The 12,215-nt window shown below is 39.9% G+C and overlaps 1 non-coding gene across 1 annotated transcript; it reads left to right on the forward strand.

Moving 5' to 3' along the window:
• The first annotated feature begins 244 nt into the window (after nucleotides 1-244).
• LOC112085595 lies at nucleotides 245-351 on the forward strand. The gene has a single exon (XR_002898897.1). It is a non-coding gene; the product is annotated as a small nucleolar RNA R71 (small nucleolar RNA).
• Nucleotides 352-12,215: the final 11,864 nt, after the last annotated feature.

Genomic DNA, 12,215 nt, shown 5'->3' on the forward strand with positions numbered 1-12,215 from the left:
TAGCTTCTCATTGAGAGACTTGATGTCTTTCCTTGTCCTTTCCTCTTCAGCACTCACAGCTCCTCTTGAATTCCTTTCAAAGTCTGATCCATAAAGCTCATCACTCTGAGCTACATTCTCCACTAAGGTCATGGCATCATTGACTTCCTTGGTCATGAAATTACCATTTGAAGCTGTGTCCAAGAGAAGTCTGACCTTTGGTAAAGTACCTCTGTAGAATGTACTTAGCAGCTGACAATCTGAGAATCCATGGTGAGGGCATTGCATGGTATACCCTCTAAATCTTTCCCAAGCCTCACAAAATGATTCATGGTTCTTCTGAATGAAACTTGAGATTTCATTTCTTAACCTTGCTGTTCTTGATGAAGAGAAGAACTTGGTTAGAAATGCTCTTTTGCATTGCTCCCAAGTTGTGACTGATCCTTGAGGTAGAGACTTTTCCCACTGATGAGCTTTGTCTCCTAGAGAAAAAGGAAATAGCCTCAACTTGAAACTGTCCTCACTCACTCCATTCATCTTAGTTAGATCACAAACTCTATCAAAGTTGTCAATGTGATCTAATGGGTCTTCTAATGCCAAGCCATGGAACCTGTTTGATTGCACCATGTTGATCAGGCCAGATTTGATCTCAAAATCGTTTTCAGGTGTTGGGGCTTGAATCCCATGTCTTTGACCCTGAGCATTGGCCTCATCACCAGCTCCCACAACTTGTCTTGGACGTGGAGGCGGTGGCTCTTCTTGATTCTGGTGGTTTCCATTACCACCATGAGCCTGTTGCCCTTGATCCATACCCAACCTCTCAATGTGCTCAGCTCTTTCTCGTTGTCTCCTTGCTTGACTGCTGGTGTTCATACACCTGAAAACAAAGACAGCACTTGAAAGGTAATCAGTAAAACAAAAGAAAATGACTTGATCTCAAGAAGATCCAAAGTCCTAATGCTAGAATGAACTCTCCAATTGGCAACGGCGCCAAATTGATAGTAGGAATTTTTCAATCCTTGATCAATTCCTCAACTACTCATGTCATTGTAGCACTTGAGGTATCAATCCAAATGGAGAGATTCTAGACACTAGAACTATGAGGATCAATTCTTAATCCAAGTCTAATAAGCAGATGAGTTGGTAACCAAGATTATCTAAAAACAAAACAAGCAAGAACAAACAGTAATTAAGAATTAAACAAGCAAGAGAAACTAAACAAACACTCAAATTCAAATAAAAAGAAAGCTAAACCTCTAGATGTGATCATTGATTAGGGTGCTTTAAATGTGAATTCATGATGCTAAGCAAACAATGCAACACTTGCAAATCTTTAGTCTAGACTTCCAATTCAGATTAATTCATTCTCATGACAGAAATCCCTTTGTTAATTACCAATTCAAGACTAATTCCCATTAGTGAATAAGCAATTAACAAGCATAAGGTTCCAAGTCTAACATGACCAGACAGCCTCTTTGTGCATCAAAATAAGAGCTAAGAAAGACTGAATCTTATACAGAAAGATAAAGCAAGCATCACATGATCTCAAATTCCAATTAACTTAGAACTCTAATCTAGATTAATCCTCTCATGAAGGCACTAACCTCTACACTAATCCATTTTCAAACCAAATCATCATTTGTGAAATATGAATCAATGAGCATTAAGAAACAGTTCTAATATGCCATTCATGCATTTAACAATCATTCCCATGACATTAATGCATAAACCCTTAGTTAGCTTTCATTCAGGCATTTCATCAAACACTTTTGGTGCATGAAAAACCCAGATTCTAGACCCAAGTGATGTGCAAGGATCTAGCATTAGGATCAGCTAACTAAGGAAAGGAGAAGAGAATCTAAGCTTAAACAATCATTAATCTACATCTAAGCACCCTAATCTACACACCTAGAAGCTTAAAAGATGACTACTCACTAATCATGAAGAACACATCTAATCTTTTGCAAGAGATGATGTTAATCATGATTAGAAGCAGAAATGAGATGATGAGATGATGAGAAACAGACTTAGATTGATTAAATCCTTGAGATCTCTCTTAATCAAAAACGTTTTTTACACTAAAAAGGAAAGAAAACTAGAGAGAAACTAAGAGAGAAGATGATATCCCCTTGGGTTTTTCTCCCAAAAAACTATATATACCTAGTGCTAATGGACCGGGTCAGCCCAGGACAAACTGGGTACTGACCCGGCTCAGTTGGGTCAAGTGGAAATCCTGCGGGTCAGTCCAGTATGTCCCAGGTCGCACACCTAAGTCGCAGTAGATGAAGACTTGTCTTGTGAAGCCTGAATCGCCTTGTCTTAGCCGCACGCCTAAGTAGGAGTGTTTTGCGAGTGTTGCTGCGGCTTGGTCTCCTTCCTCTCCAACTCGCAGGGCTAAGGCGGTTTTTGGGGAATGTACAAACTGTGCGGGTTGGTCTCTATTGCACCTAGGTCGCAGGCTCAAGTCGGAGTGATTTGCGAGTGTTGCTGCGGCTTGGTCTCCTTCCTCTCCAACTCGCAGCATCCAGAGCAGCTTAGACCACTTCGCATTCCGGAGAGTGTAACTCCTATGAGACTTGTCCGAATTGAATGATTTCGGTTGCAGAAGACAGAGGACTCATTTATCTCCAACTTTGGTGAAGAAAGCTTCGGTGCTTGGGAAGTGTAAGGCTTCCTGGAGGGCACATCTTTGCAGTGCATGTACACGACCAGAGAGAGGCGTCTAGACATGTGTCCATTCCGGAGACTGTATCTTTCTGCTCATAGATCCGAATTTAATTCTCTTGGACGTTCTGGAAAGAAGACTCAAATGTCTATGGTTCTCATGAAGGACCCGGAAACTAAATCGGCCTGGAAGTGCACCGTCCTTCGCATCCTTTAGAACTGATCTGCTCGGTCAGGAATACCTGCGAGACTGGGGTTCCTTCCGACAAGCTTATCTCTCTGCTCACGCGTCCGAATTCCACGATTCTACTTGCTAAGAGACCGTGATGCAATTCTCTCCAACTTCTATGAAGCACCCGCCGTCTGAATCGGACCGGAAGGCTCCCCGGACAGGCGATCATTCAGGGGTATCGGATTGCTCCGGAATGAGTGCGAGACCTGTTCGTCTTCCGATTACCATATCTTTCAGTTCTGTGGTCCAAATGCCTTGATTCCAACTGTTATGAACTCTTGACTCAATTATCTCCAACCTTTATGAAGACTCCGATAGCTGAATCTGACCGGAAGGTTCCCCGGACGGGCGATTTCGGAAACGTGTCTGCACCCGGAGATTTTGGCCGAGAGACTTGATTCGCGGTACATGAAAATGGCCGGTAAAGCTTCCCGCGGTACATGGAAATGGCCGGTAAAACCTTCCTGGCCAGCGAGAATGGCCGGTAATCTCCCAGGACCCAATTTTCCACTTTTTTCAAGCTTTGCTCACCATTCCACCTCCTGGATTCATCTTTTCAGCTCCATATTCACCTGATAGACACTCAAAACATGCAATATACTCATTGGGACCTAATGCATCTCCTAAGTTCTAAAACAAACCCTAAGGACCTAAAATGCATGAGATAAGACATGATTTGGACTAAAACATGTACACTAAATGATGCAATTTATGAATATATCACATTGTCAGTCCGGTTCTGTTCCGAACGATTGGCTGTGCATGTTCTTGTTTGATTGTTGCGCGGGCGGCCATTGCACTCAGATCTAGACAGAGTCGGGGGTTTACAAGAAAGCTCTCCATAATGGTAATCACCAACAGGTAACTAATTCAAAAACCGTATTTGTTTCTTTGTTAGCCATTGAGCTTCATGTGTGATCTTTTTCCTGTGGCGGTTTTCTGACTTCGGGTATTCACATGTTCCTCAGCGTAAGTTATTTGAAAAGAATTCTTATAGTTAGGATCGTTAGAGATTTTTAATCCATAAAAGCTTATTTCTTTTCCGGTTTTTCGACATATGGGTATTTTGGTTCAAGCAAGAACAGTAACATTGTCGAGCCAGAGAGGAAACCAAGATCTGCTCCCCAGAAAATAAGAGAATCTCCTTCTCCAAGTAGACCATCTCGTTCTCCTTCTCAACAAACCTTTCAGGTACATTGCCAAACCGGATCCTCATATTGGTGTTCAAGTTGTTTATATGATGCCAATTGTGATGAATTTGGTTTGGTAAGTACAGAGGGACACTACAACAGATTTAGGCATTAATAACACACGAAAAACACTATTATATAGGTATAATACCGTTTCCACAAATGCTATTACAGCGGGAGCTATAAAAGGTCCCCCCCCCATACAATATCATTTTTACGTATGCTATTATAAGTTTTTATTTCGTAGCGTATTGTAAACGCTGTTTTAAAATCTGTCAGAGCGCTATTAAGTGCTGTAATATACTATATTATATCATATATAAATGCTATAGTTTCTACTACTATAGCTGGTAGTTGTTTCTGTATTAGAATTTTAAAAAACACATTTTGTGAGCTACGATGTATTGTATTGTAGCTGGAGAAAAATATCATTTTATGACTCTTGTTATATGTCATCGTTTATATGACCAAATTAACAGTTGTAAGATAAAAATTATCCAACCAAGCTCACATTAATGTAAAACATCATCATCCATACACACCAATTCAACTAAACTCATACAAACTATAACATAACATTCATTACAGTCTCAATACTACACATACATTTTGATAGTTCCATGTAGAGCAACACATCTCTTACCTCATCCTAATAAACGACCACTTTTTCCTCCGGCCAAGCAATATATGATCCAACTGCATCAGCCATACACTATTTCTAAAGATGGCCTCCAAACAGCAGCGTCTTTGACCTTGACAACATCGACCCATACACAAACTGCTTTAGGTCCTAAAGGAACAAAGTGCACGACTTGGTCTGGGTCATTTCAAGCCCATCGTCTTCCAGCGATGACCCTCTTTTTTCTGGTGAAATCTATCAGCTTGCACTTCTGATTATCAGTTCCAACTGGGTTGAGAATGTTACGCTGTCATGTGACCAATAGATCAATGCATCTATAGGTAACTTATGTAAGATAAATTAAAAAACAAAGAACTATGACTACAAACTTACTTGAGATCGCCGAGGAGATCTCCGAGGAGGTGACGGTGAAGGCGTTACAAACTGAGGAGTTGATGCAGATTTCTCAGGAGGGGTTTTCGAACTTGTTTCACTTGAGGTTGGCAGAAACACAATCTTATTTGCAGGGCAGGCGACGAATGACTTCAAGGCGTCCCCAAGATTTGTCATTTCTGTTGTAGGCCTCCACAAAAATGTATCAGGCTCCAATATGACATCCAAAAACACCTTAGCTGCACCTGGTCCAAGAAGAAGCCCGTTAACCAAAGCTTTGGGTTCTCGTGATTGCCAACGGCCTTCAGAAACAATAACTCCCTCATTCCTAGCCCAATCCAGAAGCTTGAATTTGTTTATAGAATATGCGGTAGGACTCTGCCAAACAAAAAACATATATAAAAATTTAGGTATATGGTAAAACTAATTAATGAATCTACTAAGCTTAAAAGTTAATAACAATTACCCGTAGAGCTATATCTTCTGATATGAACTAGTTTTCTATTACAACACAACTATTGGCAGGCCATGCAATCACTTCCCCAACTGCTTGCTCAACCGTAAAAACATTTGGTGCAGGTCTCCAAAGAAATGCCTCTGGTTTGGCAACGGTTTCAATCAATAGTTTAACACAGTTGGGTCCTAAGGGAATACCATTCAGAAAATCTTCAGGATCAGAGGAAAGAACTCGGCCCTTGCTAACATTGTCATCACTGCCAGATCAATCTACCAAGACACACTTAGGGTGTGATCGTTTGTTCACACTCTGCAGAATGTTCATTGTCGATGAAAGTCAAATTCCATTAAAAAATTTAACATATGCGTAGTATGAATAGACTGATCAGGGCTTAATTACTTACTCTTGGTGCTGAATATTCACCAACCTAAGCTTCTTGTTTCTGTAATAATCAAAGACAGTCACTGAAGTCTGCCACTAATCAAACTCTTGTAGACATTCATATGTGTATCAGTTAGACGAACCTGGTTTTGCATCTTTGCAATAACAGCTTCTAAGTCTTGGACCTGTTGTTGCAACTGAAATTTCTTTTCTTGCATCTGAGCCATACACTTAGTCTTTACTTGAAAGCAGGCTAATTTCGTCAAATTCATCCCTCTACCCATTTCCCTCAGCCTACCAGGATTATCCGGTCCTAAAACTTGAGATAGCAGATATCTCTTATATTTGTTGTCGTGGATGATGGAGCACCACTCTCGATTTCAGCTGCCTTTCTCTGATATACAAAAAACAATACCAGAGTAAAATGAAAACATAAATCCATATTATGAACCATTGTTAAAAACAATAGAAAAAAACTTACTATCTTCTCAGAAGTGTTAGTATTCATCGGGGTACCATTTTTTTTTGTACGGGACTTAACCCAAACTCTAAGTCGAGTCACCTTAGATGGTTCTGCCCTTTTTTTTCTATACAACATATATAATAGTCCATATCAAACGCACTAATGAGTATGCATATAGTATACAGAATTACACTTACCATATCTTCTGTAAGCCTGACCATTCCTCTACGACTATATGTGTGAGGAATCTAATTGAGTCTTCTGTCCTTGTACTTGTCACTGACCACCTGAACATTAATGTTATTACTATAAACGAGACAAAAAGAACAAAAGAAGAAGAAGATATGACTACCTTAAAAGCTGGGCTGGTTTTCAGTTTGACGAATTTACACCAATCAGCTGGATTAACATTCTTGGGTCGTAGCCAATTTCTGGCTTGATTGTTACTAGCTTTCCTGATCTGGCTCACTAGCCGTGACTTGGATGCCCTCCACAGACATCCCACCTGCTTAATCACAACCACCTTTTGGTTCTCCTCATCAAGTTCAAACCTAGCCTGCAATTACAAAATCTCAAAATGAAACACATATAAACAAAGGTTTATGTTTAGTTTTTAACAACAACATGAGCAAAAATTAATAATACGTCACCTGAATAGATTTCCATAAAACAGCTTTTAGATCCTCTCCAATCTTCCTCCAATCATCTATGACAACAGGAGCATGCTCTTGCACCAATGCATCCAGATACGAAGATAACTTCACTGATCCTTGACCACAAGGTTATCCCATGTTAGTGAAGTCAACTAGTTCCCGAGTATTTGGATCTTTGGCGATGTTTTTCATCTTTGTTGGTCCTTTGTGTTTCTTACGTTGTGTCTGAACTGGATCGTCTGCTTCCTCAGACTCCATCGTATCCCCAACTGCATCATATGCCTTGTCAGACTCCATCGTATCCCCAACTGCATCATATGCCTTGTCAGACTCCATCGCATCCCCACCTAACCCTTGTTCCTCATTATTCATTTCTTCTTTGAACTCATTCTCAACTCCCGCGTTGTCTTCATTCAACTCCCATCCTGCTGACTGAGAAGCTATTCCTGTCACTGACTCTATGACTGATTTTGTCGGGTGCTATATCTCTTCTTCAACTCCCGTCGGGTGCTGTGTGTCTTCTTCACCAGGAGGACCGATATGTCCCACAAATTCCACCACATCATCCTTCGCAGCCTTCTGTTTTTTAGCACCCTTTTTTGGTCGACCCATCTTATTAATTCACCTGAAACAAGAAGATATCTAGTTAGTAATAAAACTTTCACAAAGAGCAATGAAATCATAACATCTCTAACTAAACCCAAAACTCAATAACTGATCAAATCCCATGAAAAATTTCATTCAAATGTAGAAATTTTTCCACAGCTAAAGGACTGTGGACATTTTCTAAACTATACTATTTATATATATATATATATATATATATGCCTTCACAATCAGCCTCATCATTAAAGTCATCAAGGTCCATCTCAGCGCTTGACGGCAGCGGCCCAACTTCTACATTACCGTCTTCAGGATTGTCTTCATTGTATCTTCTTGTAGGACCTCAGAGAACTACATACCAAATAGATGAATCATCTTCCTTAGAATAGAAGACATGCTTGGCTTGAGAGGCTAATATATATGGATCCTTATGAAAGGATACTTGGCTTTGATTGAGGTTGACAAGTGTGAAGCCGTCTTCTATCTTTAAACCGTTGCCTCTAATTGCCCATTGACACTTGAATAGTGGAACGTAAAAGACATTGTAATTCAATAATATAATGTCAGTGACCCTCCCGTAGTATTCTACCAAATCAACGACCTCTGAAGTGTCTCTTGCACTAGATCTACACATAGTTGTGGCCTCATAAAATACTCCACTATTCTGACTTTGCCTATGCACTGAAGTTGTGTGAAACTGCTGCCCATTCTCTACATAACCAGTATATGACCTAGCTATATTAGGAGGACCATATGCTAGCCACTTCAGAGTATCCTCATGTCTGTCTGAGTTCATAGGTATCTATAAAATGGTGTATATAAGTTAGTGTATATTGACGACAAAACTAAATGGTGGACTATACGACTATAAAAAAGTCTGTGATTGTACCTGTTCCTTTAACCAAGACGCGAATTTCTGAGTGTGTGTACTCCATAACAGTGTTGCATCTCGTCTACATCTTGCATTACTATCTTGCAGATGTTCAAGGTGCATACTTGTATGAAGAAGTAGAAACGAATCAGTATGAAGAAGTAGAAAAGAATACAGAACAGACTTGGGGATTTGTTGATACTTACTCCACAAATGGATCTACGAGAGCAGTGTTCTGAATGACAGCAAGATGGACTATTTTTTTCTCGGATTCAGTAAGCTCAATAGTAGTGGCTGCGGATATAGGACGGCCTTCGAGTATAGATTGGCTCTTGTAGTCTGTATTTCTCTCTTGTTTTTCCTCTACACTTGTTGTTTTCTTTAGAAATTGTCTACAGAATTGCATGCACTCTTCTGCGAGATAAGACTCTGCAATGCAAGCCTCTGGTCTTGCTGGATTTTGAACAAAGTCTTTAAGTACTTTCTTATACCTACACATATTGTCACTCAAAAGTAACGCTAAAGTGAAATTCGATAATAAAAAGGGAAAGAAAATAACATACATTTCAAAAGGGTGCATCCATCGAAGATGGCCTGGTCCACCTAGTCTCGCTTCTCTTCCAAGATGTACTGTCAAGTGCACCATGATGTTAAAGAAGCTTGGAGGAAAGAACCGTTCAAACATGCACAGGGTTTCCACTACTTCAGTTTCCATTACTGTAATTTGCTCTCTCTCAATAACTCTCTGACACAGCAGGTTGAAGAATGCACCAAGTCTCGTAATTGCAATCCTAGGACCCTTTGGAAGTAGTCCTTGCAGTGCAACCGGGAGAAGCTGCTGCATCAGGACATGGTAATCATGAGATTTTAGCCCTGATACCTTGAAATCCTCTAATGACACTCCCCTTGATATGTTTGAGAAGTAACCATCAGGACCAATGAAGTCAAAAAGTCGCTTGCAAAATGTTTTTTTCTCAGTTTTGGACAAAGACCAAGGTGCGGTGGAAGATATGTTCTTTTACCTGTATTTTAGGACGCAAATCGTTTCTAATACCAAGAACTTGCAAGTCCTTTCTAGCATGAAGGCCATCCTTTGATTTTCCACAATGAAACAATGTAGAGACGATGCTTGCTGCAACATTTTTCTCCACGTGCATCACGTCTAAGTTGTGCCTTACCGGCAGTTCCTAGTCATTAAAAGTGTATTAGTTAACAACAAAAACAAGGAAAAAACAGAAAATAATTGATCAAGTATATAAGACATTATTCAGACATACCTCACAATAAGGTAACCTGAACAAGATTGATCTTTTTATCCATCTAGATAACTCGTCCTCATCTACTTCTTCTTCTTCTTCTTCTTCGTCCTGTTACTCACTGGACACACCATCGCTGTCAGAGTCTGATGCAACAGAAACAACCCTTTTTTTCTTTCCTTTATCTTTACCATTTTCGAAATCATTTTTGTAATTTCTCAGTATTTGGGAGATATTCTGAACCGTTAAAATCCTAGCCTTTCTTCCCATGCTCAGCTTTTCCATATAACCATGCCTTTTTAACCCTATATCTATGTGTCGGTGCTAGATTTTTTCTGTGGCACATGTAAACGTGCTTTCTACTGTTAGTCAGCCACATACTGTCTTTGTTTATTCCACATAACGGACAACCCATTTTCCCCTTTACTTTGCAGCCTGCTAGATTCTCATACGCAGGAAAATCACTGATAGTCCAAAGAAGGATTACATTGAGTTGGAATGTGCTTTTACTAAAGGCATCATATGTCACCACTCCCTTGTTCCACAGAAGCAGAAGCTTCTTGATCAGAGGCTCTAAGTATACATCAAAGCTATTCCCAGGCTGATGCGGACCAGGAATCAACAAGAATAGCATGATTTTTTCCTTCTTCATACATAGGTGAGGAGGCATATTGTAGTTGACCCGTAGAACGGGCCATCTACTATATCTAGTGTTTTTCATGTCGAAAGGATTAAAATCATCTGTGGAGAGCCCAAGCCGAATGTTCCTCTCTTCAGCTGCAAAAGCAGGGTAGCTGTCGTTTACTTGATCCCATGTCTCAGAATCTACCGGATGACGTATTCTTCCATCACTGCTCTTGTTTTTAAAGTGCCACTGTAAGTCCTTCGCTGTTTCTTTGGAGCGGAACATTCTCTTGAGATGGGGGATAATAGGAAAATATCTTAAAACTTTTTGTGGCACCCCTTCTTTACTTCACCTGTGTGCATGTTTATCTTCCATTGTGAAGTGTTGCATTTAGGACTATTATCAAGCTTCTTGTACTTCTTTCGGAATAGACAGCAATTGTTTAAACAAGCATGAATCTTCTCATAACCCATGTCAAAAGGCTTGAATAATTTCTTGACATAGTACAGTGAAGTGTGAAGCACATTATCCGCAGGCAGCATCTCCGGCAAAGTCTCCAGCAGACTATTGAAACTTTTGTCCAACCAGCCATTATGTGTCTTAATCCTAAACAGTGACACAATTGCAGACAGCTTGCTATGATTTAACAGGTTGGATATTGATGTGTCGTGTGGTGAGAGTGTCAAGTTTTACCCTAAATGAAATCAATAGCCGCAAGTGCACAGCTGATCGATTGTAGTACTTAGGGATCGAATCCACGGGGAAGGAGGATCTTTCCTGCAAAAGCCTTCGAAAGAAATATAAAGTAAGTAAGTCTTGAATCAGGCAATTTTTGCGAGGGTTTTGGTGGTGTCTTTAAAATGTAAAAACTAATCTTAACGAGAAAATACGGGAATTAAAATGACCTAATAACTAAACTTAATGAAATCGACTAAAAACGAGAAAAACGGCTAAACCTAATTGCTTAAATGAAATCGATTAAGAGAATGAAAATGATGAACTAAAGCTTGAAATAAAATTGATGTAAATCTATAGAAAAGAAGGTGCTGGGTTTCAGGGAAGTTGTCTCCGGGGTATGAACGATTCGAAACATTGCTAAAGAGTAAATTTGATAAGATCTTAGCTAAAACTTTTCAAACTAGAGTCACGGACGTATGAATACACCACTGTCGTGATCATATACAACTATCTCTGACAACCATGACCAGTAGGTATCCACTCTGGTCCTGGAAGAGAAAAGATGCATTATGTTTAAGACTCGTCAGCACTCACAAATCGCCCATAGGTAGGTTTCCACTCCTATATTTGTTTTGCTCTCCCAAACTAGATCTGACACCGGATGAACAATTTTGTGTCCCCAAGCATCTGGATCAGATTGTAGTTCATGACGCTACTCTCATCCAGTAAAAGTAAATTCAGAAGAACAAGTTCTAAGATTCGGCTTCAATAGCTCATGGAATCCTCATCGAACATATATATCTCCATCAAAAATCCTTTAGACCCAACGATAAAACAACTCAGACATGATGAACGAAATCAAAAACATAGTATTAAAAGGCAGAGCAATAATCGAAATTGAAAAAGGAAGAACAAGGGTTCAAGAGATAGATCTTTCTCTCCCTAAACCTAAAAACAAAAGCTTGACGTAAAATTTATTCTAAAATATTTCGTCTCTCTTAAAAACGACATAAATGATAAGTATTTATAGTCTCCAATGCTCCCTGGTGTCTAGGGTTCCGGAATTGAGGCTGAGAAATGATTTGGGCTTCAGAAATGGGCCTTCTAGTTCGGAGTTGGCTGGCCGTGGTCGGGAAGTGCGTGGCCGCGGG

Source organism: Eutrema salsugineum, unplaced genomic scaffold, assembly GCF_000478725.1.
Source record: "Eutrema salsugineum unplaced genomic scaffold, Eutsalg1_0 scaffold_3, whole genome shotgun sequence".
In the NCBI taxonomy this organism is placed as follows: domain Eukaryota; kingdom Viridiplantae; phylum Streptophyta; class Magnoliopsida; order Brassicales; family Brassicaceae; genus Eutrema; species Eutrema salsugineum.